General features: G+C 40.8%; 2 long non-coding RNA genes across 3 annotated transcripts in view; one reads left to right on the top strand and one right to left on the bottom strand.

The window, feature by feature from the left end:
- Positions 1–25,168, bottom strand: part of LOC309342496 — a 578,273-nt gene that overhangs the window by 149,442 nt on the left and 403,663 nt on the right. The window contains exons 1-2 of one of the 2 annotated variants that reach the window (XR_014156854.1): positions 23,977–24,910; positions 8,738–11,045 (exon numbers count right to left, since the gene is read on the bottom strand). This is a non-coding gene — a long non-coding RNA (uncharacterized lncRNA). Of the gene's footprint in view, positions 1–8,737; positions 11,046–23,976; positions 24,911–25,168 lie in introns of those variants that run through there. The other variant, XR_014156853.1, reaches the window with a different exon arrangement.
- Positions 10,941–15,339, top strand: LOC309342509. Its single transcript, XR_014156874.1, has 3 exons — positions 10,941–11,074; positions 12,153–12,330; positions 15,252–15,339. It is a non-coding gene; the product is annotated as an uncharacterized lncRNA (long non-coding RNA).

Here is a 25,168-nt window from a genome sequence, read left to right as displayed (position 1 = left end):
GTGCACCCACACCACTCTGACCTCCCTGTTGCCTCACTACCACCCCTCGTGGTACGTGGCAGTGACATAACCACCAGGAAGCTAGTACTGTGGCTCTGCCCCACCGGATGTGCTGCTTCTGGCTCTGCCCCAAATAGTAAGTGATAGGCTGCAACGTTGACTCTCATACCACAAAGCCCACTTCACCATTCTGTAGATAAATTTGAGAAAGGGTCATAGCTCAGTAGTAGAGCATCTGCTTCCACGCAGAAGGTCCCGGATTCAATCCCCAGCATCATGTAGGGATAAGAATAGCCCCTTGTCTGTAACCCTTGATAGCTGCTGCTAGTCACTGTACACAATACTGAGCTAGATGAACCACTGATCAGTAATGGCAGCTTCCTATGGGCAGATTAGGTTTCTTGACACAAGCAGCAAACTTTATCCATATCCGCCATCAGCATGGATATGTCAAAAGATTTCCTTTCCCTCAAAAGATTCTCCTGGATGTTTTGCTGCAGCAGGTATGCTATTGATTGATTCCAACTACTTTAAATGCAACGCCTCAAAACTGACTGCTTTGAAAAACTGGAATCGTTTAGTATGTGATGTGTCATTTCATCTAATATTTGCATCACAAGAGCACGATGTAAGCTTTCTATTACTTTCACTTTTAATGAAATCCATTTTATACTTTAGCACTGAATAGGATACCTAAGAGGGAAAAAGTGTGACCAAAACGGCTTGTGTTCAAAGCTCCCAGAAGTGGAACCAATGACTCAGGCAAGTCACTCAACTGTAGAATGAGGCAAGTGTTCAATTTTTCATTGGATTGAAGGATCTAAGGTAGCCATAAAAGAAGCCATTTGGCGGAGTTTCATACTTTGTCTTATAAAGCTGTTCCATGTCATTTAGAATTCATCTGGGGGAGTGGGGATCACACAGTCCTGTTCAAGCTTTCTCTACTGAAATGTCACTTTGTGTTTGCAGATTGTACAGAATATTTTATGTTACGGCTGTAAGCTGCATTATATGCCCGCTGAGTGAAAAGGCAGGGTATAAAGAGGAAAGTATGAACTAAACATACAGAACATCTATTTTTTTGGTGGTATGTCAATAGCGCTTTTCAGGCATTCGCCCTGTATGAACTTAGAATCCTTTAAGAGGAAGAATGAAGGCACTTTCCTCCCTCGGTTTACCCACTGGGGCTGAGCGTTGGTGTCGCTAGCATTTCCCTGCCCTTTCTTACCTGACCAGGTTGACTTCTAGTCAGGTCAACTGGAGCATTCTTCTGCTATGGTACCTCACACATGGAAGGCTAAGCCCATTTCATTCATTCATTCTTTACAAAGTGTATCCATGTCCTGCTCATTGGCTGCTTTGGAGGATTTACAAAACAACTGAGATAACAATTTATACAATTTAAAACCCAAATCATTAAACAAAATATAACAAAAACAAAGGGGTAGAGGAGTCAAGATAACAAAAATACAGTCAACAGAAAGAGAAACATTTATGTCAAACCAAAACCGTTAAGAACTTAAGACAAGCCTTGTTGGATCAGGCCAATGGCCCGTGTAGTCCAGCATCCTGTTCTCACAGCATCCTGCTCTCACAATGCCTATGAGAAGCTTGAACACCGTTTGGTTTTACTGTATTGGTGATCAGCTGTGCATGGATCAAACACATCCCTCCTCTCCCCTATCCACATACAGTAGCATATTGCATGTACCATGGCCTTCATGTGGAGGTCCATATGCATATTCCTAGTAAGTACAATTGCCCTTCCCCACTCTAGTCACTGCATAATGATGATCACTCAGTAAGCATGTGAACTTGGCTCTAACCTTCGCTGGTGAAATATTTTAAAATTAAGAGTTCAATCACTAAACTAAATATGCAGACCAACAGATCCACTCAAGCCAACATATCATTACTCACAGAAATGTCCAGGTTTTTCCTATCAGACCTAAAAAGTTCATTAAAAGCATCAAGAAGCCAACCAATATTATGTAGTTCTTTAAACCTTGAAAGGAGGATATGTGTTGTTGTTTTTGGATTTTAAATTGAGTGTTGCTGGAGATACTGATTTAATTTTCTGTAATGGCACATGACTCAAAAATATTCTCTCTAATAAAAGGGAGAGAAAATCACATTATTAAACCATGGACACTTAATGTTGCAATTTATCCAGCTTAATGAGACGCTTTCTGTAATACACTTTACTCCAAAAAGATGTTTTCACACTATTCATTAAAAGTCTCAAAATTAATTACTTTAATTTCAGGGGTTTTTGTTTTGTTTTATGGAGACTTCCTTAACTTCAGCTTCAACTTTTATTGTATTTGCTTCTTCAAGTATTAGGAATATATACTACATTATTTCCTGTTTTAAAAAGGCATATTCCTACCACACTGTCTTATACAACTACATAAGCAAATGCACTTATCAAATTGTGCAACAAATATATGCAGTCCCCATGAAAAAACACCTTTGTATTCTCCTATTTCAAAGCTATGTTTTGTTATCTACATTAGGAGATGGTTCTTGTTCTTTCATTTTTTCCATTGTATATCACCCTGGGTTGCCTTGGAAGAGAGGGCAGTTCAGACATGAAATGAAATGAAATGAAATGCGTAATATTGATCAGTGTATTTCTTGGAAACAGCTTGCAATGCTATAGGTTCTGGCCTACACAGTTGTTAAGAATCACCTGGGGTCTTCATGAAACTAGATTTTTATTTGCCTGTAACATTTAAGCAACTTAGCTTATACAGGATACATATTAAACCACTGGTCCAGTTAAGTTAGTACTGTGGAAACTGACATTGAGCAGTTCTTTAGGGTGTCAGATGGGGATCTTTCCCAGCCCTACTTGAACTTGCCAGGGATTAAACCTGACAACCCTTTTGCATTCAAAGTACTGTAAGTGCTCTCCAACTGAGCTGCAGGATAGGAGAGATTGCATCAAAATGCACCCTATTATAATAAATTGGTAATGTGGTGAGAATAGTTAACCAAAGCTGGAAAAAAATTGGTTGGGGGGGGGGAATTATGTTTATGACATTCTTAACATGTTTGGAAGAATATATGTTTTCTTTCAGACCAACATGGCCTTGAAATACAAGGCTACCTAGGTGCATAGGTACGTGCACAATGTTGTCCCTTTCACTACCACTCTGAGGCTGCAAAGGAGACATAGCTTGGTAAGGGAGACAGGCATGTGGGCACACATCTTTCACCTGCAAGGAACTCAGACAAGCCTGCTATTTCAAAAATGTCAAAATCTTTGACATTTCTATTGTCCACTTAGTATCTGAGCCACCTCTTCCCTGAACCCAAAATGTGTAAATAAGAAAAGCAAAAGACTTCTAATCAAATAAATGGGAAGAATCTATTCCCTCAATTTGCTTGGACAGCCATTTTGAAATCAAACTGGGATCTTATAGGCTTAGAATTAGCTACTCGGTTCCCCACCACCACTAGTGTAAGGACAGAACAGGCTTAGCCAATGTGTTACCCACCAAATGGTCATGTGATCTGGGGCAGATGGGAGTTTGAGTCCAGAAACATCTGAAGGGCACCATGTTGGCTACCTAAGGGTCAGAACTATGCTCATGGTTCTCTCTGATTCTTCCTTCTACCTTAAAGGTCTGTTGGTTGTTAAGCAGAGGGCTTTGGTCACACTGTAAATTGAACATGGGTTTGTCTTTCTTTAACCACAGGGTGAGAGACAAAAGAGAGGCCCATGTTCTGTGACTCATGTGCTCTTTTAAGATTGTCATTGAGATTGTAGCATGAGAGGAAATGGTGAATTTCCTCATGACTCTGAACCTGATCTGCATTTACAGTTCCCAAAATATTCATGCTGCTTCAAGTGACATGTTAACATCACATGAACTTGGCCCTTCATATATATTTAAGTTCTGACCACCAGTCAATCAGTAGAAACAGTGACTGCAATCCTGTTTCTCTCCATGTTGTTCACTGTAACACAATTGGATGACTGTGTGGCCTTATAATGGAACTATAAAATTAGATGAAGCCTTATGGCAGCACAGATTCTCTAGGAAGAAACCGCCTATTCCAAGCTATTTAACCTAAAAAGAAAACCACCTCTTCCTTCCATATGAACACAATGCAGATTTAAAGCAATGCCAATTTAAAACAAGTAAATTAGGAGAAAAGTCTGACAGAAGCATCCTTTTGCTTCAGGCTATAAGAATCTGAGAAAACCAACTATTTTAGATGGCATATTCTCTACATTTCCCTGCAGATACGTTGTGCATTTTAAGTATTTTAGGCGCACACTGGAGAATATACTCCCTATTCATCTCACCCACCAAATGCTGCAGCAGTGACTCAGGATGCTATTAGCAAAATGCAATTTTAAAAATAAATATTTGTTGCTATAGGAGCAGCTGAAATCTTGATCACCGTCCCAAAGAGAAATCTGTCACAACCATCATTTCCCTTGTGGCTACCAGAGAAAGAGATTAAGGCCTGAGTGGCCCAGTCACAATTCAGAGGACCAAGAGCTCTTGTAAGCAAGTCCTTCAAGCTTGCCCTCAGTGACTGAACAAAGCTGTAGCCCTCTGAATGTTATTAGTCTGTAACTCCCATAATTCCTGACCATGGGCCATGCTGGTTGTGGTTAATGGGAGATTCTTCTATTTATGCACATTGTGAATATAATACATATTGACTCCCAATGCTCTGGAACATTTCGTTATTGAGAAAAGAAAGGAAAAACACAAAAAAGAAGCATCATAATTTGCTGTGGTCCCAGAAGAGTATCAGTTTTATAAGATAAAGGGTTTAATGAAAAGCATCACCTTCTTTAATACTGAATGGTGATCAGTTCATACAGTTCACCTGGCTATAATTACAGTAATATAACAAAGGAAAGAGACTTCAGATTTTCCTGAGAGCATGTTACATTTCCCAGAATTAAGTTATGCAAGTGACCTCATAAGAAACTTAAAGAATTGAGAAATAGCTCAACAATATTGTAAATGGGGTGCCTAGGGACAGGTTTGTGTATTATACCAGTTACCGTAGATTCCGGTGTATTAGGTGACTGGGCGTGTAAGACGCTCCCCCCCCCCCCCCGATTGGCAGCTGCCAGTTGGGGGGGGGGGCTCTTATACGCTTCAGCAGCTTCGCTGGGCAGCGGGCTCCACGCTGGGAGGAAGCTGCCCAGCAATGCTAAGCCGGCTTCGCCGGGGAGCTTCCTTCCAGTGCGGAGCGGAGCCCAGTTTCTTTGTAAGACAATGACCTGAGCTGGTCACTTAAGTGTCATCAGGATCCCTAAAGAATAAGCTAGCTTGCAAGAGTCACAACTAAGTGGTGGTGCCCTCTGGGCTAATGGATGGGCCTTCCTCCCACTTCAGCTAGCTGCCAGGTGGAAGAACAATAGGTCAGTGTGGTGTGTGTTAGCAGAGCTGGAAGCAGGCTGGAAGTTTTAGACAGGAAACCATGCTTGATGTGTCCTGGATCCAAAGCTGTGTCTAATGGAGAAGCAAGATCTGTTGGGGTTTTAATTCTGTGAGCCCCTCCAACTTATGTTCAGGTTGCATGTATGTGTAAACAAAACCTTCTATCCTAAAAACCATAATGTCTACTGACTATCATGAAAAAACAAAACAAAATGCTGGGTAAGCACCTGGAACCCCTCAAGTCTCTAACCGCTCAGATATTGGAGTGCCATGTACAAATACTTTTAAGCTGCTAAGTTTTTTATATGCATACAATTTCAAATATTGCTGCCATGGTACATCAAGGTTTTACAAAAATGCAACTATGCTTTTAGAAAACTAAACACTTCTAAAATATTTTATTTTTTATTTACTTCATTTTTTTAAGTTATTCATATCTCATACCTTCTGCATTAAATAAATTATGTTCCCAGGTTGTATTTCTGGGTAAACAATAGAAGCACTTTAAAAAGAAAATAATAAAATTTAGCATGAATGTAACACAACAAAGTAAAGCAGAAACAAAATATTGTCTATTTAGACAGAAAAATACCTGGTGCCTAATGACAGTAACAGCATCACCAGACTACCTGGGGAGTTTGTGGCATCTTTTTAAAACTATCGTTCCAAAGGTAAAGAGTGTTTTTTGTTTGTTTGTTTGTTTTAAAAAGGCTGCCTCTCACAGTTCAGATGGCAGGGGAGCCCAGAGAAAGAACTCTGGTGATAAATTCAGTGCATAGGTAGATTGGTGTGGAGAAGGTGGCCCAACAGGTATTTGGTCCTAGACTGTTTGGTGCTGTAATGGCTCAGACCAACTCTTAGAACTGGGGTTGAGAGCCAGTGGATAGGGCTGGACAATATCTAGTATTCAACACTGCAATACATCACCAGCTAAACAACACAATATATCAATATATCACAATGTCTGAAATAAAGATGGAGCTACGTAGAGGCATTGGTTGGCTTCATGGTTTTTCCTGCACACACACACACACACACACACACACACACACACACACCATGATTCACAATATTTTGTAGGATCAAAAATTATGAAACCCATATCATGATAGGGACTTCAAACCAGTTTTGGATGCTGTATACCGCCCACCCCTACCAGTGGAGTTGTTGCAATACACGCCAAAGTATAACCTCGCTACAGCTTCTGAACTGTCTTCAACAGCCAATGGCGCAGGCAGGGCAAGACTTTTTGGCTAAAGTTTGGGGCCCCACAGCCCACCGGCCTCAAAATGACTACTCAGAGACAGTGGCTGATGATACTGAAAGAAAGCAAATAGGTATATGCTAAAAGGATGCAGAAGCTGGACCTTTCTTAGCAGACACATGCCTAGTTCCAACAATCTACACCAATTTCCCTTTTTTTATATATTTCTATGCTCTTTCTTTCAAGACAAAAACCAGCCTGGACAGGCAGCACAGAAATGAAAGTGGGTTCGGAAGAGAGAAGCTGCCTGACCCTTTTCCCTCTAGTTATTTTTCAGCTCAACCCCACTCTACCCCACTTTTTCTTTTCCACCCAGGGCAACAGTGGAAGGGGATATGGAGAAGGTAAGAACCCGAAGGAAGAATGGTTAAGAAATTTCTCTCTGCCTACAATTCTTCAGCTTCTATTCATAGTTTGTCTAGGCTAATTTGAAAGAATCAGAAAGGGAGAAAAAAGTTTAATGTGCAGTTTCAGCCTTCAAAGTAGATGCTTGTCTATGCCTTTCCTTATATACATTAATCATGAGAGTGACTTTCAGAAGATTTCCTAATTCCCCAAAAGCAGCATGGCAAAAACTGCCTAAAGTTGTCTCTTGTAAGCAGTTTCTGGATCCAATATTGCGGCTGCTCTATCAGAGCAATCCTCCTGTGGAAGTCGGGGCTATTATTTATTATTTATTATTACTTGTTGCAGAAGGGCACCTGCATTCATAAAATGTTAATCATCGCTGTTACACAAATGCCTTTGCTGAGCCCCGAAGATAAGAGATTATTAGTCAAAGCCATGTGCCTCACCAAAGGCACAAATGAGCTGATAACACTAAAATGCAAAGAAACCTAAGACGGCAAAAAGGAAACAAAACCCTACCACATTTCCATAGATAACACAAATCTCTGCCCCTTACAGCATTTTGAACCAAGAAATAAAGAAATCACAAGTGGAATGTAAAAGAATATATCACCATTAATTGTTCTTCATTCATTTCTCACTAGTAATTGCACTTGTTATCATTAGATAACATATCGACAAGTTCACATTCCCTCTGTTTCCTTAGTTAATCTCAAATACAAAAAGAAACTTTCAAAAAATAAATCACTAGATCCTGGGAATCTATATAACTACTGTATATAATATTGCAATGTACAGGCTTCTCACAACCTCAATGCATCATCAACAATAACACATTTTGGCAGACGTTTGGAGCAATGGAAAAGATTCCCATATTGTGAGCATCTGTTCTGCAAAGCCATTAGCATTGCTTCTGTTTCCTAAAAGAAGCTCTGCAGTCCAATCCTATTTAGTTAAAAGTGAGCCCAGTTAAAGAAATCTTTCTGCAATGATTTCTTTAAAAGTTAAATAACCTAACCTAAAACATAGAAAAAGACAAACAGCTGTCAGATTCACTGGAGGCAGCCTCCCCAGCTTCTTACTCACAGGAAAGCCCAGCTGAGAATGCCATGGGGATTTCAGGAAAAGGGAACACTCAAGAAGGCTGCAGAATACAACCCAGCGAATATATTTACAGCATGAAATGACACTCACAAACCCTTCAGCTCCCTTGAAAGTACATTAAGTGCAACAAAAACTCCAAACCCCATCCATGAGATTTTCATTCAATTATTTCTTCCCCTTTGATTTTTTTTAATGTAGTTTCTTATGTCACTAACAGAAGAAGTGGGGTGGAGTAGGTAAAGCATGGGAGATGCTTTCAGCACAGTATTACTCCTGATAGTTGTGTCCAGCAGTGTTTGGAGGGCCCAGGGGCAGATTCTACCACAAAAGTTGTTGCCTCAGCTAATGTGTATGGCTAAGAAACTCCATGTAGCTGGGGCGGAAGAGGAAAACAGATTTGCAGCTTGCTTTATCGGCAACTGGGCCAAAACAGCCAACCAAAGTAGGCAGGCTGTTTTGTTTCATTTTCTAGTTTGCAACCACAGAGAAAGGACACCTCTTATGCTTCCCATCTCCAGTATGATGCTGGTGTCATACAATAAACCGTATCAAGAGAAAAAACATAAAAGAATAAAATAGAATTAAAAATTCACATAAATTGTACCTGATGTCAATAGGATGGAAGAATCGAATAGATCCAACTAGGAACTCTTCATGCAGGTTTTCTTGACAAAGTGCAGTCAAACTATGGAGCTCGCTCCCACAGGAGGCAGTGATGGCCACCAATTTGGATGGCTTTAAAAGAGGACTGGATAAATTCATGGAGGAGAGGGCTACTGATGGCTACTAGCCATGATAGATATGTTCTGCCACCGCAGCTGGAGGCAGCAAAAGCTTCTGAATACCAGTCTCTGGAATCCACAGGAGAGGGGAGTGCTCTTGTGCTCGAATCCAGCTTGCAGGTTTCCCACAGACATCTGGCTGGCCTGAGAACAGGATGCTGGACTAGATGGGCCATTGGCCTGATCCAACAGTCTATTTTTATGTTCTTATCTCTATCATGCTGAACTGTTTGCGCTGATTGTATCTAGCTGATCCCTCAGCAACAAAGAATCATTACTATGAAGAACTATGCAAGTAATGATGGCAAATGGGAACCATGCCAGGAGAGTCGCTACCTGTTTAATTCTTCAGCACTCCTACAATTTTGAGAATTAGTTCAGAAATGTGTTTAGCTAATGTCCCCATGATTGCATTAAGAGAAATATATACTACCAATTTCGTTTAATGAAACGCTGGGAATGTTACAATTCCCTGACTTAGTTTAATGCTCTTAAAGACATGTGCACATTATCCACAGTAAAGCTAACGACAAATTCTGTATCTCTCTAGATGGTAGTTAATTGTTAGTGATGGAATAAATTCATGGCTGATTATCCTGTATCTAGGCAACTTAAAAATAAATGCACAAGCTTATTTCATCTCTTATTCACCAGTGCAGGAAATACAGTGCAGGTTCCACAGTATGTCAGCTCTCAGAGGTATGGCACATTAGCTTGATAGACTATATTAAGACTAATATGCATTGGAAGTGAGATCGCAACAAGACCATTTTGCTTAAATGCGATGAACCCCAGGATACCTGGCTGCTACTTTAAGCCCAATAAGCTTACTTCTGATGATTGCTTTAATTTCCAGTGTGTCTGGAACTGTTCAATGTCATATTTTATAAAAGGAAATGTTACAAAATCAGTATGGATCCAGATAAGAGTTTTCATGAGTGGAACTTCATTTATGGAACACTCGCAACAAAGGAGAGAGCTCTGAAAGCTTTGGAAATCCTGAATATTCTAATCTGGACATGTTTAACAACTGAATTGCACACTTCCCTAAATTTTGAGGTATGGTTTTTGGTTCTGAAAATGTGAATGGGGGGGGGACATACATGTGCACAAAATTATTTTAGGGGAAAGTGCATGCAAAAATGCATATAATTTAAGACTTTTTTAAAAAAAGATTAGCTGAAAATGGGGCTGAACCAACTTCTGATTGAACATGTGTGAAAATGACATCAAATGGAAATAGAAGGATCCATAGCTACTCTAGACAGTGTGGGAGGTGGCATGGGAGGCTGTAGGAAGAATAGGCAAAAACAGCTCCCCTTTTCCCTTTCCTTCGGAGAAGGAGCCTTTCAGGGCAACTCTGGATACAACCCAATGTAAGTTAATAGGTGCTGCAGTCCAAATTTCTGTAAAACAAAGTACTGGTGACTTTGCTGTTTTTTACAATTGTGGGACTCCAGAAATGAAAACAACTTGAAAGAAGACAACTATTTTATATGCAGTTTCTCGACGGTTGTTAAGGGCAGAAAGTAAAATAATCCAACATCTTTGTCTCCCACATCTTCACACAGATTCCAAGCCTCCATTTCTGGCAATATGAGAAAGTCTTGGTTACTTCATAATCCAGAGATGATGAAAAACAAATGATCAAGGCAATGAAGCTCACAGATCGTAACAGGTTCTGTCTTATTTCCTCAGGTGGGCATCATCAGCATGAGGTCACATTGCCTGGTCCCTCCCCTTAGGGTAGGAAGCATCAGCACAGGATTGCAATGGTTGGTCTCTCCCATTCAAACAGACAGCATTAGTACAATGTCGCAATAGATGACTGCTCCCCTTGAGGCAGGAAACATCACCACTAGGTCACAATGGCCAGCCTGCCTTCTTGAGGCAGGGAGCAAGCATGAAGGCACATTGGTCAGGGCTGTATCTCATGAAAGCAGGCTTCATCAGACCGTGGGCACAAGGCAAGCAGAATCAGGAGCACAGTCTCATTCTCAGTGAGAAAAGCTATGCAAGAGCACATGAGCACAGTCTCTCTCTTCCTGAGGTGGGTGGCAGATGATAGACAACACAATGGACACCAGCATCTCTCTTACGCAAATCAGCAGCAATATTGGGTTGGAAAAGCTATAAGCAAAAATAAGTGAAGTTAGCAGGTAGACACCCCCACTATTATGCAAAAGAATGCTTAAAAAACAAACCGTCTGGCAAGGCCCTCCCTGTGTATTTAGTCTCCATTGATCTCAGTGGACAGATTTAATCATGCTGCATGCCCGAAAAGAGCTGATGTGGTGTCGGGGAAGCAACCTGCCCCTGCTCTTGTCCCAAGGGTCTACAGGGGTGTGTCACTCCCACACAGCCCTACTGAGGGATGCAACAGGTTTTAAACTGCCTGTGAAAATTAACAAGGGAGAAGACACACCGCCAACACCTATTCCTCATCCTCCAGTCTCTCCCCCATCCATTCATCATTTTGTTTCCCCCATTTTCATTCTTTCTGCTCACTCAGCCAGAATCCCTCTAAGGGACCTGGCTGGGCTGATGAGGCAGAAGTGTGCTGCCCCATTCCTGGCATTGTCGTCGTCATCATCATTTTGTGTCTTTTTAAAAATAAAATGTTTCTATACCTTATTATATTGTATAATACTTTAAATAGATACACACACATATTCTATTACTTAGAAACACAAAATCCTGCCAAGACTTAAATTTTCAATAATGAACAAAAACATGTCCATCTCTCAGCAAAAAACATCTGAATACTCGTTATTTCTCTTATGAATCAAGTTGGTTAATTTGTCCACTTCTGCAAGTTCTAAACATTTCAATAATCATTCCCAGATAGATGTGGTGTGTGGCTTTTTCCTCTTGTGCACCCACACAATTTTTGCTGTTATTATTAAATGGAAATCTTTAATAATGAATTTATTTTGGAATATCCTCTGCAATCCAATTAAACAAAATCAACATTGGGCTAAGTCCCTCTGTTAGATCCATCATTTTTGATATAATGCATGTTATTTGCCTCCAAAAAGCATAAGCCAGCTTGGCTGCCCCATCAAATATGAAGCAGATAGGCATTTGTGACTGAGCACTTCCAACATTTGAACTGTGTGCCTGAATAAACCTTGTCAAGCCTAGCTGGTGTTATATCCCACCATAATAGCTTCTTACATTGATAGACTCAGGATGGAATTCAACCTCACACTCTTCCAATCATTCCATCTGTGAAAGCATTTCAGCTTCCAGATAGAGCCCTGCTCTCCTCCTCCACGTTCTGGGGCTTCTCCTGACCCCCTTCCTAAATGCAAAAAAACCTTCAGGCAGATGGAAGAAAAGGCAGAAGCAGCAGTGACCTGTGTTCCCAGCCTTTCTAATGAGGACTAGAACCACAATGTGCATTCCAGAGGGGGTAAGTAACCATGCAGAAAGTAGATATGATAGAATTTTGCCTCCCTCATAACAGAACTGGGGTCATCTAAGAAAGTTTAAAGGTCAGAGATTCAAGATAGACAAGAGAATATATATGCACACAGCACATTGTCTGACTACAGAATTTGTTCACACAAGATGCAGTGGTGGCTGTCAACATGGATGGTTTTAAATGGGATTTGACGAATTTCAGGGAAGATAAGGCTATCAGTGACCACTAGTAATGATGACTATATACTCCAGTACCAGCTGCTAAAGAAATGTCAGTGGGAGAGTTCTGCTACCTTTTGCTCTGCTTGTGGGCCACTGTGAGAACAGAATGCTAGACTAGATGGGCCACCAGCACGCCTTGTGCTGTTCCTGTCAAGATTTCTCTTGCATAAAGGCAATTCATCTAAACAACCTGGCATTGTTCTGTAAATTACATGTCAATTTCAAACAGTTCGTGAGCTTTAGTCCAATGAATGAAAATTGAATTGAGTCATAGGGTTAACAAGAAATTCTATACATCTATCTAGAAAGCAGCTGGCTCATTTACCTTTTCTGAGCTAGATAAAAATTCATTTTGCATGTGTGTGTGTACAGATGTGTATGCTTGATTCAGGTATCATCAGCCAAGCGGTACAAGTGGGCCAAATTCATAATTACAAACTTCAGTGCCGTAACTACTAAGGATCATTAGTCTGATTTTTATTCATTTCCCCCATATATCTAAGTGCTATTATCTTAGAAATCATTACATCTTTTGGGCTCTCTCAGTGTCTGCCTCCTGGCATTTATATGGATTATGGTGATCTATGGGTGCTCAAAAAAATTAAAGACTTAAGGATGGGTGAACTCCAAAGGGTGATTTTTTTATATATGGCCCTCTTCTCAAAGCCTGCTTTATTCCAAAGAGAAATCTCATACATTTGATCTTCCCTAAATAACATGCTACAGAATAGCTTCAAAAGCAAGAAATGAACATGAAAAAAAGTCTGTTAGTTAAATGATGTATGAAGATGCTCATTTATTACAGATGAAGATGCAGTCCAGACTGAGATGACAATTATAAGCAGGGGCTGTTGATCTCTGGAAGAAAAAATGAAGACACATCCTTATTTTTGGGGGGTGGGGGTGGGGAGCTTAACTTTACAGAATTTTTCCTTAGGAAGAATATTGGGGAAATGAGTTCTGAACTGATGTTGCGGGAAGAGGAGGAGCTTATAGGAACAAGTAGTAGGGCATCTACATTTTTCTAAGGAGGGGATGGCCCCATGCAGCTGTGGTAGGTAGTCAGTAGGGGGCCAGTGAGCATGACTGTGGTGCTCGGGGCCATGCTCTTTTTGCTACACAATCACAAGGGCACACACTACGAGAGATGGGTTAACCCTCCCCTTTCTGCACACCATTCAATTGTTTTGATTACAGGGGGAAAGAAAATACAATAATTGCATTTTTGTCATGAAACAATTATAATGCAACATGACAAAGAACATTTGTCTATAACTGGGAAGACCTTATCCATTAAGTTGAGGCAATTATGCCTTCAAATGTCATCCAATTCTGTCAACTGGGAGGGAGGGGTGTGAATAGACTTTACACACACACACACACACACACACACACACACTTCATGATAGTGAATTGAGGAGCCATTAAGCTTTATTTTTCTGAATTGTGATCCAGATTTGAACTTGAACCAAATCAGGCAGTCCCTTTGCTGCTTATGACTTCTCAGATTGTTTTCAAAAGTGCTAAAACGGGGTCAAAACTATATCTTATGCTCAGGGCCTGCTTCTAACCGGTTCATAGGAAACTCAGAACTAAGGTCTTTCAGAATTTTTATTTCTTTACTGTAAATAACATTCTCTCAAATCACGCACTGCATAACCATTCAGCTCATCCGAATTATATTTTGTCCCTTTTAGAAGAATTTGGAGATGAAATTTTCAGTTAAATTTCTTCTTCAAGTATCATCTTCAGAAACTAGGGTTTAAAATGAACTATTGTTCAAAAATTCAGCATCTAGATCGCTGCTGGTTGTTGATTCATATTTAAATGCAATTGTACTAAGCAATTTATAATAATATCTCTAGTATAGAGGTACATTATGTGCATATGATTGCAGCCTAAATTATTTTATGTTTTTGTCACTTTTAGATATTTTCCTTTTCCACATTGGGGCTTCATTTCTATAACTTATTGTAAAAAGAAACAAATCTCTCATGTCACATAATGCATGACAATGAAAAATAAAACAGTGTTGAGTTTGAATTGTTTAAGTGTTACTACTGCTCTGAATGTTGATTTTAACTTGGACATTTGTCAAAGGAAATGATAGTGAAACATGATGTGTAAATTTACTATATTCACTCTAAAAATGAAATGATGCACACTGACAGGAGAAACTGCACAGACGGAACTTTGTAGGACGTTTTGCCATGGCAATTGCTGCCAAATATTCAAGCCAGTATTCAGCTTTTAAAAAGCAGCTTCTCTGTTCAGCTGAATGAACTGCTGCAAGACACAGGATGAATCTCTGCCTGAGAATGCAGTTCTTACACATGAAAATGTTTTACTACCCCCTTCCAAATCATTTGTGGGGAGGGTGGACTACGATTTTTTCAGGCTTGCTCATCTCTTCACATTAACAAACCAAGATGTTGGCTTGCTTGACTCATAAGAACTGCAAAATGTGTGCTACTAATGTAATTATCCTCCTTGCTAGCACTTTTTTTCCTGAAGCCTAAATAACTGCAGAAACCCTATCGTCCAGAATTTAGTTTATACCAAATTACTCCTGTCTAATAATATTTCTCTTTTTATGTAACATAGTAGAGCAATTTAAAAGATTATAGTCTTGAACCAGAATGATTACATATTGGGAACATTTCATTTCTTTTGGTTTTGTTCTTGCAGCATTTCTGTGGCAAGGGAGGGAGGGAAGACAGAAAAAGCTGAGGGTGGTGAGAAATAGGCAACAGCAAACAATACTTCAAACTGCAAGGTAAACAGTATTTTTTATTACTTATTCAAACAAACAAATGTATTTTAAAATTCAGTGATGTTAGAACATACACTAGGTGAAATTTATGCTGCAATTAAAAACTAATTGCCACTGTTATTTTTAAGTTGCTAATTCTATTTCTTGCTTATTTGTGCATGCATGGCATTGGATTGATCAGATAAGCAGTCAAGCTTCTTTTTTAAGAAACCACTTTTATTAATATCAGATATATGGAAAGTGATGATGCCTTGAAGATTTCATATCTGCTACATTTTATCCCCCAAAGGAGCAAGAGTGGGTAACTTAGCTAAGATTTTCTTCTTAGTGTCTTGCTAATCTATCTGTAAAATGGAGGAGGTCAAGTGGTAAATAGGGGTTTATGAATCTGTCAGTTTTCTGATTTCTCTCAGATGCTTATTTTTCCAATATGAAATTCAGTGCTTCATGTTTCTGCATCCCCATTTCTATGATTTTTTTTAAAGCCCTCCCAAAAGATTTATCAGCTTTTTACTAAGTTTAAAAGGTAACGGTAAAGGACCCCTGACAGTTAAGTCCAGTCACAGACAACTCTGGGGTTGCGGCACTCATCTCGCTTTACAGGTCGAGGGAGCCGACATTTGTCCGCTGACAGTTTTTCCAGGTCATGTGGACAGCATGACTAAGCATCTTCTGGTGAAAACAGAGCAGTGCACAGAAACGCCGTTTACCTTGCCACTGGAGTGGCACCTATTTATCTACTTGCACTTTGATGTGCTTTCAAACTGCTAGGTTGGCAGGAGCTGGGACCGAACAATGGGAGCTCACCCCCGTTGCAGGGATTCGAACTGATGACCTTCCGATTGGCAAGCCCTAGGCTCAGTGGTTTAGACCACAGCGCCACCCACATTTACTTTCTCCTAATATTTTTATTAACCACAACTTATAGACAAACCTACACCCTGAGGTTTTCCTATATTTTAAGTTTCAGCACAGAAATATGATGACTACCATGTGGTAATATCAAGTTTTTCACTGTTCACAATTATACTAAAATGAAATAATTAAAAGTTGTAAAAACAATCTAAGGATAACCAAGATTGTTTCTTTGCGCACAGAGACACACACACCTCAGAGGATGTTGGTTCAAGAATAAATCCTATGTCTTCACAGATTAAGTATGGATTGCAGTGTCAAGACTTCTATCTTGTTACAAAGGTGGTGTGTCCGTTTGCAATATATTATACTTTTCCTGCATCTTCATCCCAAGGACCTTCAGACATGTTCAAATCAATGGATTAGAAGTAGGAAACTACTGCATCCACCTGGTAGGCTGAACCACAACACCCTCTATTGCCTGCAGGTCAATTATATGCTATGTGAGCACTGATGTCAGGTATGACATCAAAGGTCCTTGCTCTCAACTCCAATCAGCTGATGGGTGCAAAGTGGAAGCCCTTGTAAGTTTTAGGCATCATATGGATTCAAACTGTGTCTCCAAATGGTAATTTTCTGTCAGTCTGCAGAAGGGGAAAAAATGTGATTTGCAGACACATGGTTTGCATTCAAACTGCACCTGGAAGCAGACATTTTCCAGACTTCAAAGGGGCTCCCTCCCAATCCCATCAGCCGATCAGCACTGAAAGCAACCCCATCAGCTGCATTAGGGAGTGGGTGTATAGCATTTAAATTACAAAACAGGCAGTGAAGTGGAAAAAAATACGCAAGCCAAATGCCAAGCCACTGACTATTTCGAATCACTCCCACTGTAGCTTTGTTCATTTTTGCTACAATGAGTGCTGTCTAAGGGATGATGAGAGATTTAGGCAGAAAATGGGTAGTCTGATGGATCCAAGGTTAGACAGAGGGAAGTTTCAAGAAATTCGGCTCCTTTCTTCTTGTGGTATGGCAAAGTAAGTTGGGGTTAAAGGGGATGCAGTAGTAGTAATGTCAGTTTCCAAAGAGTGCTTCAGTAATGGCAATTCAAAGGTTGTGTGCATCCACTTTTATTAAAAAGAGGAAGCACATGCCTATTGCAATATATATCATGCACTATTGTAGGAGTTGAACTTAAGAAGAGCCCTGCTGGATCTGGTCTAGTATCTTTTCTGTTTCCCACCGTGGCCAGCCTGCTACATACAGGACATTCTCCCACTGTTGTTCTTCACCAACTAGTTTCAAAAACATTGATCCCTCTCATCCTGGAGATAGAATATAGCCAAATCATAACTAGTAGCACAGTTGTAATTGCACATGCTCCTAAGAAGAATATATCCTGTGATGCTGGAGGGCAATAGCTGCATTGCTTCTTTATAGGAATATTCAAACTTCCTGTTGCTCACACTGCACAAATCAATCCACCCTCTTGCTGCCCCTGATATCTGCCAAGAGATGGCAAGGCAGGTCCAATGCACACCTGCATTGCAACTGGCAGGCTACTCTATGTACGAGTATTTGAGAAAGCATTTGCTCTAAACAGACTCCTGCAATCTTATTTTGCTGTGAGTAAATAAAACAATCCAACACTTTCCAGTGATTAACCAAGACTCAGCATTCTTAGTTTCAAAAATTATTTGAAAGGAGTCAAGATAATACCTTCTATTACAGTGGGATCTCTGGTTACGAACTTAATTCGTTCCAGAGGTCCGTTCTTAACCTGAAACTGTTCTTAACCTGAAGCACTACTTTAGCTAATGGGGCCTCCTGTTGCCGCATGATTTCTGTTCTCATCCTGAGGTAAAGTTCTTAACCCGAGGTACTACTTCCGGGTTAGCGGAGTCTGTAACCTGAAGTGTTTGTAACCTGAGGTACCACTGTAGTGCCATCCAACAATCAGCAAGCTCTGGCTGGATACAACTTTGCCTAACTTAAGGCTTATCCACACTAGGGCTGGGCGATATCAGCTTTTCAACATCACAGTCTATCACCAGCTAAACATCGCAGTCTGGTGATATGCCGCAATGCTGAAAAAACAAGCTGCATTGGCCTCAGGCTGAGAGGCGCTGGGTGAAACTGCCACAGCTCTCAACGTGGGAGCTGAGGCGCTTTCACCCCAGCTCCTAGCGGGCTGGAACAAAGTGGCTTGTTTGAACGGCTAGCAGAATCATCACCAGTGCTCCCCCCACCTTTGAGGGAGCCAGAGCTGGGTTGGGGGATCCTTTAACTGCTCGGCTGAGGCAAGCGGCAACTGCACACTCAGCTGAGCAGTTTGAAGATGCAGAGGGAGCAACAAGCTGTATTGGTGCCTCGCCAATGCAGCTTTTTTCTCCCTCTGTGCAATATGAGAGCAGAGCGGGATGGTGGCTTCACGCGGTGATATATCCCTGGTGAAGCAACCACTGCTCCTGAGTCCCGCTGCTAGCAATGCTCACTGGAGGAAGTTGCTAGCAGAGGGACTCAGGAGCGGTGGCAATTTCACCAGCAATATACCATTAAGTGAAGCCGACATTGTGGTCTGCTCCCCATACTGGTCCTGGGTAATATTTTGATTTATCGCCCAGGCCTAATCCACACCTCTGTTTGCTCCACTGCTTTCCCCTGGGGAAACCCAATCTTTAGTACTGAATCTGAACAAGCAGCAATCACGTTTTCCACAGATTTCCATTTGTTTCTATTTATTTTAGTGCAGATTTTCCAGGGGAAAGTGGCAAGGCAAAGGCAAATCCACCTAGAAAGCACGGGACAAGTGGAAAACTACTTGGACTCGTTCTTTCTTGGCATAGGGCAAGAGGAAGTGTGGACAAGCCCTTAAACTCCTGGTGACTTTATTATTGCTTCACACTGCTCTATCTCCATCATGTCCAAAGCCCAAACAGACACAGAACAAACAGGACACCTTGTAGGCTAGAGCAGAAGTTACTTGTGCCAAGATCTACCAAAGACCCTAGTCCTTTTCTGCTTGAATAATAAAAGCATTATTCACCTGCATGGACCTATATTATAATTATGTATGTGAGCAAGAATTATTTTACTAAAGAATAGTTGGAAGGTAGGGTGGTAACTAAGGTCTTTTACAATTTATACCACATTAAATTATATTATTGGAGATACAGGTCATAGTCACATACCGTATTTTTCGCTCTATAACACGCACCCGACCATAACACGCATGTAGTTTTTAGAGGAGGAAAATCTGTAGGCATGCCACCCGTAGGCATTCCCTCCATAACACGCACAGACATTTCCCCTTACTTTTTAGGAGGAAAAAAGTGAGTGTTATGGTGCAAAAAATACGGTAATTATAAAGACTCCATTATTATGAGCAACAAAGCAAACCTGGATTATGCTCTCCTCCTTTTTCACATTTGTGGACTTTTGCATAATTAACTGTGCAAATATAAATGGTTTCTGTCCCCACCTCAATTTAAGTGCCTTTTTTCAAGTTCAAAGAAGTGCAAGGCCACATAAAAAGTTTCAGCAGGACGGAGGGAGGAACTACACTTTAGTTAAGCCACAAAAATGAGTTCAGCAGGAGTGCAGGTAGAGGTGGAATTCTATTGTATCAGAAAATATTCATCTAGTTCCAGTAATTAACAGCTAAAGTTAGGCCTTTTAAAATATACTTCATCTAAATTCCTCCCGTCTTTCATTGCCTGGCTATTAAAGCCCCTGAAACAGAAGCAGCAGTTATTTAACCAGTTGTATTATCATTTCAGTTCAAGGAGTTAGTATATAAAGCCCTTGGTACCAGTTTAGTTGCAGGATCACTTTACACCAAGGGTAGTCAACATTTTTATACCTACTGCCCACAAATGCATCCTTCATGATGGTAAAATTTCCTTACCGCCCACCAGTGCTCAATGGAAGGAGGATTCAGCTTATGCCGTAGAACACCCTACTGCCCACCTAAAATCCTGAAACGCCCACTAGTGGGTGGTAGGGACTAGGTTGACAACCCCTGCTTTACACAATATATGCCCACTCAACCAGTATGATCTGAGTTTGTGGTACTGTTACAGGTGCAATATAATATTTGTTCTACACTTCTAAGAAAAGGATCTAAGGAACTAAATATAAATTTGGGGGATCACATTTTGAAAGTGTCCACCCCCAAAGCCCCTTTACCTATTTGCCTGTAATTTGGCAGGCATTATCCATTCTGGAGGGGCTCTCCCAGCCCTGTTTCTCAAGACCTTTTAACTGGAATTGCTGCATATTGACAGCACAATTATGTAGGTAAGTGTGTGGCCAGGCAGCATGTGAACCATTCTGTGGAATACGCTAAGGTCACAGTCTTCCAGTGCTTCCATGTGCACCTTCCATTCCAGAATCTCTTACATGAAAACTAGACATTTCCTAGGCTAAATGTTTACTTATTAATACACTCAGCACACATGGAAATATATGGACCAGCATCTCAATGGAGATAATTTTGTCTTCTTTTTAAAATACTCCTGTCTCTTTGCTTATCAAAAAACTGATGGCCTATTTTGAGCTTCTGGACAGCTGCTTTTGTTCCATGGTTTGTCAGTTTACATTTTTATCACAGTAATTTGTGGACAAACGCTTTGCATAACTGAAGTGCACAACTTCAAGTTGGTCTTTAAATTAAAAGGAGAGTGGGCAATTGGGTCTTCTTTTCATGCAGTAAGGTTTGTTTTTAAAACATTAAATAAATAAGATTAACAGCAGGTGATGCAAAATGTGGGCGGATCTGATGAAGGCTCATGGAAAAACACAGTGATTGATAGAGCAATTTATTTTTATTGAAGCACCTCTTTTTAAAAATATGACTAACTTTGGGGTGGGTGGGGGAAATGGTTCCATCTGCTAACCAGCTGACAACCACAAGAAAAAGGCCTTAATTCATTTGGACTGTGCATTCTCTCCTCCCTTAGTGCATATCATTCCTGCCAAAATTTCTACAATTGGACTCCATGCTGAGTTCTCTTTTCAGATATCCTGTCCCTGAGACGATTGCATTCAGTAATTCTCAAAAATTATTTTCCCAGGAACCTGATTGTCCCATGAAATAATGCCTGACTTGAAAAATGTTATTACTATTCCAGCACTTCCTGCAAGCACTAGGAAATTTCAAAAGATAGTTTTTATAGGGTCAGTTATCTTTTAAGGAAAGTGTACTAGAGTACTGAATATTGAGGGACGCAGGTGGCGCTGTGGTCTAAACCACTGAGCCTCTTGTGCTTGCCAATTGAAAAGTCAGTGGTTCAAATCCACACGACAGTGGTGAGCTCCCGTTGCTCTGTCCCAGCTTCTGCCAACCTAGCAGTTCAAAAAAACACCAGTGCGAGTAGATAAATAGGTACCACTGCAGTGGGAAGGTAAATGGCATTTTCATGCGCTGTGGCTTGTCACAGTGTTCCTTTGTGACAGAAGCAGTTTAATCATGCTGGCCACATGACCCAGAAAGCTATCTGTGGACAAACACTGGTTCGCTTGGCCTGAAAAGCAAGATGAGTGCCATATCCCATAGTCACCTTTGACTGGACTTAACCATCCAGGGGTCCTTTTACTAGAGTATTATAATGTTATTTTAAAAAAATATATACAAGTTGAGCAGAAGGAAGCAGACAAGCATTTTGACAAGACAGCACTAGTTCTCCCAAAACCAACAGCAGCCAATACACACAGCTACAAAGGCTGCTTCTTGCCAACCATATGCAAAAGTAAGACTTCTGCCTTAAATTGGCTTCATTCAAATTTCCGAAACCATTTCTCTCCATCTTCCAATGGAGCATACAGGATGTGACTAATAGTCATCATACAAACATCTGCTAGATACTTGCTTATACAAAAACCTAGATATGTTATTTCTTCCACTTGACCCAACATAACAGCATTCAAGTTACATTGCACATTTCCATAGATCAGGGGTAGGCAACATTTCTATACCTGCCGCCCACTAATGCATCTTTCTTGATGGTAAAATTTCCTTACCGCCCACCAGTGCTCAATGGAAGGAGGATTCAGCTTGTGCCATAGAACCCCCTACAGCCCACCTAGAATCCTGAAACGCCCAATAGTGGGCGGTAGGGACTAGGTTGACAACCCCTGCCATAAATAAAGTGTTAAGGAGCTTGTCTAACAAGGGGAACAGCAAGTTGCTTCTAAGGAGGCATAGATGAATCAATCAACTTTGTATTTTCAGAGCTTGTCATTTTTCCATTTTAAAATCAGTTATTCCAATTTCCACATCAGTTTGTGATTTTTTTTTAATATAAAAGTCTTCATGAACTTTTATCAGCATTTTAGTGTGAAGTTCTCCTAACATACTTTTCTATGCAATTTTCCCTAATATACACTTTTTGCAATCTGATTTTCCCTAATATACATTTTATATGTTATTTTCACTTATATATGCATCTTATGCAAACCATGCCCTAGTATTTGCATTTCTGTACACATTACTTGGCTAGAGAACTGCACTGCAAATTTCAGAGAAGTGCTTGCTTTTAAATGTGAACTGACTCAGATTTGCCCCCTATCCCTTCTTCCAAGTAGGGCAGATTTAGCAATTGTCCAACAATGCCTCCTGAGCTAACAGAGTGCAGTTACCAGAAGCTATTTCAAATTAAAGTCTCTTGCATAAGCCATCTTTAAATGATTTACATTATAACAGAAGAATTCTGTTTACCAGTCAGAGGGGAAACACTTTTGCATTCAAAAAGCCTCCACAATGCCTATCATCATTTTCCCATTCCCATTATAAAAGAACATCCGCCACGCTTACATAATTGAGATATTGTCCCTACCCATGACCAAGCATATGTCATTATTATATTTGCTACTATCCACAATCCCTTAGGAGGTCTTCTCCTACAGCCAGCTTTGAAGGAGTACATAGATCTTCGTTTTAATGCCTCGGGCTTTTGTTGCTCCCATGGTTTGGTAATCCCAGGCACCAATTAACCTGGAACCTAACACTACATTTCTTGCCAGTAATATGTACAACCACTGTTATCACAAGAGGATAGAGTGCCTCACCATAACCTGAGCCAAAAAAGCTAATGAGGGAAATGAGATAACAGGCTACAAAAGTTATGCCAGAAGCAGGAAGAGGTGAACAAAGAAGTGTAGGGATGGCTAACTTCTGGGTGGGTAGAAGGACCTAGAGAAACAGGCTGGATTTCAAGCACACTTTATTTTGGATGGAAATCTTCCAGCAATCTTCCAGCAATTTTAATAAGGCTGGAAACAAAATGTTCATCTTCTTTCCTATAAGCCATTTCCCAGCTATTTCTGGGTTGTTTAGGCACTAACCTCCTTTTTTCCCCTTTTCTGAATGCCCCCCAAAAATGGATCCTTCCAAACTAGGAATCTGTTTTTCTCCCTGATGTATGAAGCTAGATCTATGAACTTTCTCGGCTTGTATCTAGCGAATAACAGAATAATTGGAAAGGGGGAGCTGAATTGGCTACAGTTCAGTTTAAAAACATTTGGGGGGGATCATCAGTAGGGCTGGATTTGAAATATCCTTTAAGCTTCGTCCCCCTCCCCCACATTTCTATATGTTCTTAGTCAGATGAAGGCAGGGGAAAGCGAGTAATCAAGTGTACTAGAGGTGTGTCTATTGAAGACTGGCAGAGCCCTGAGGAACTTGTAAGGAGAAAACGTTTTTTTTAAAAAAAAAAACAACAAAACTCCTAAATCCCAAAGCCAAACACACTCAGGCCCAACCATATATCCTTCACGATCACTTACAGAGACTTCTGCAACTCACTGCTACTCTCCTGTTCTGTAGGTAGTCAGAAAACACTGCAAAGGACAGGAGCAGTTCTTCAGTTCTGACCGTTTTAGTTCAAAAGAAGGCAGAATTCCTGAGAACACTGTGAGCAGACAAAATGGCGTCCTTTTCTTCTTGCTTAGCGGTCTAGCCAATCAGGTCACAGGAATACCATACAGCACAAAGGGAACTAGGATGGGTCACGTGGCAACCTTGTTAGCCAATCAGAACCTTTCAATGGGCTGTTTCTGCCCGGAGACTGCGCAATTCATTCCCTCGGCTGCAAGCACGTTCTGAGAGCCAGACCTTCCCCCAGGGAGGAGCCTTTGCTTGAGGCTCAGGTGCGTGGCCGTAGCTGGTAGTGGAGGGAAGGCGTCTGCATTTACACCGAGATGTATTGGGTTGTCTGTCGCGCGGGAGATTGACGGACTTCTTCGAGAACGTGCCAGCCAGCCAACTTCAGTGCCTTTCCTGGGGTTTTTTTCCCCTCTTGCCTGAATTGTGACTGCGGGGTCTGGACGTCAGAAATGTTAAATGGTAGTTTTCAGAGGAAGAAGCCACTCATCAGCTCTATTTACTTTTTTAAAGTTTTAATTTGTACAGTGAGTCGTGAAGGGTGGGTGGAAATTGGGGTTTTGGAAATGGTGGGAGGGAAGGAGAATTTGTTTCTTCGTGAAAAGGGTGCGCGAGAATGAGAGGCTTGTGGGGCTTCCTTAAATATGCCTCGGTTTTTCTTAGCATCATAGACTCATAGAATTGTAAGGTACCCCGAGGGTCATCTAGCCCAACCCCCTGCAATACTGGACTCTCAAATCATCCATGACAGGTGGCCATCCAACTTCTGCTGAAAACCTCCAGTCAAGAGCCTCCTCCTCTTTCCTCATGTTAAGAGAGGGTACTGTAGGTGGTTCTTCTGCTGTTTCTTCCCACCCCCTCACCCCCAATCCTATATCTTCTCTCATGGTTCTCTTGCAAACAAACCTTCACCTGCTCACACATTTCAACGTTTAATTTTATTGTTTATATAATTTCTAACCTCAGATATTCACATGTCCCTACCCATCTGTGTATATCCTTTCATAATGCAGACACCGGCAAGTGCAGGAAGTAATTCAATCCACAGATTCTAAGAGAGCGACCAGATAAAGTCAAGTTTTATCCCTGTACTTA

The sequence above is a fragment of the Podarcis erhardii genome (genome assembly GCF_964252035.2).
Source record: "Podarcis erhardii genome assembly, chromosome: 5".
NCBI classification, from domain to species: Eukaryota; Metazoa; Chordata; class Lepidosauria; order Squamata; family Lacertidae; genus Podarcis; species Podarcis erhardii.
The sequence above is the reverse complement of the archived record's forward strand: the minus strand, read 5'-3'. Positions and strand labels throughout refer to the sequence as shown.